This window comes from Myotis brandtii, unplaced genomic scaffold (genome assembly GCF_000412655.1).
Source record: "Myotis brandtii unplaced genomic scaffold, ASM41265v1 Scaffold30164, whole genome shotgun sequence".
NCBI lineage: Eukaryota > Metazoa > Chordata > Mammalia > Chiroptera > Vespertilionidae > Myotis > Myotis brandtii.
The window spans coordinates 1-1,446 of record NW_005337058.1 but is presented as its reverse complement, the minus strand read 5'-3'; the positions used below and the strand labels follow the sequence as shown (position 1 = coordinate 1,446).

Below are 1,446 nucleotides of genomic sequence, written 5' to 3'. Positions count from 1 at the left end.
TTTAGAGTACAAAGACAATGTTAGGGAACTTATTTGGGGGGAAACAAACTTCTATAATAACTACCTTCTGAATGTGTTGCTCCTGTGCTAAAATTCCGCAGAGCGACAGACATAAAGATCCACATTGGAAGCTGAATCCAGACCAACACTGTGGCTTTGAAAGGGTGGCAATTATCCCGAATGTACAGCTCTGAAACAAGCCTCTGCATATTCTTTAGATAAGTGAACCTATTTTGAGGGAAGAGGGGAAAAGAAAAGGGAGAAAATGTCATTTGATCACTAATAGTGCTTCATAACCATAGCATAAACACGACCAGGTTGTGGGTACTGGCTGAAGAATTTGTGTAGGATTTTTAATTGTCACAAGCTATATTAAGGAGCTGCCTAAATAAAAGGTAAATAAAGCCTTTTACTGAAAATTCTCTAGCAATGTATACAAATTACATAACAATTCAATAAATCTAACATTGGCAGACTATAAGCTTTGTCTATGGTCATCTTTGGCTAGTTAGGCTTTAAGAAGGGAAACCTCACTACTAAACTGGTATTATTGCAGTTTCTATAGGAAATATGAAAAGTAAAAGTACATTTTATTCAAACCTTCCATTCCAGCCAAGCTTAATTACTTGGTCCCTGAATATATTTGTTTGTACCAATGTGGTTTTGTACTGTGTGCGCTCTTAGCCTGTCAAAACAGTCTCCATTCTTCAATTCTTTTTCATGAATATTTTCTTCGTTTCTCTGTTAAGCATATTAGTTATTCCTGTTGTTAAGTCTCACTTTCTTGACTACAGTCTCCTTGAAGGTCAAGTGCTGGGTCTTATTCATCTCTAAATCTCTTGCCATATATTTTGTAAAGGGTATGGCATTCAATAGGTTTGCTACATTTACTTGAATTAAGACAGCATACACAGACATTCCAGGGTCTTTGTAATTCTGTTACTCCTTTATAGACACCTGTATTTTCTGATGCCTGAAATGGCTTAGGTCATCCAACAAATCAGACTTCCGCATCAGCATACCTTTGGAAATGATTTTATCATCTGTGTGGACAACCCACTCTCTTGGCTGTCCACCTGGCACACTCCCTTTCACCTTCCAAGACTGTCCCAATGAAAATGTAGGAAACCTTCAGAGTGTCTTTCCAGAAAGCCACCCATCTCCAAAACGATGTGGCTGAACAATCATCGTGCCAGTGCTGCATCACCAGGGTGCCACCAACTTATCTAGGATGTATTTACAACCCAGGTGAGCAGCTGTAAATCTGTTCTTTTGGCATAGAGCTATAATTGTGAGATTTCTCTGATCAGTAAAACTTCAAAACTACAGGTTTGTCAAGTTTTCTTAACACTAAATAGAGAGAAGCACTTTCATAATGAAAACAGTTGGCAAATGTATACCTATAGAGCTAAATGTATGGATAACCATGTATATATGTATATATAT

The 1,446-nt window shown here is 37.6% G+C and overlaps 1 long non-coding RNA gene across 1 annotated transcript; it reads right to left on the bottom strand.

Moving 5' to 3' along the window:
• On the bottom strand, window positions 1-1,108 carry LOC106724853. Its single transcript, XR_001360687.1, has 2 exons — window positions 1,077-1,108; window positions 1-228 (listed from the first exon to the last, which is right to left on the bottom strand). It is a non-coding gene; the product is annotated as an uncharacterized LOC106724853 (long non-coding RNA).
• Between the last annotated feature and the right edge of the window lie 338 nt (window positions 1,109-1,446).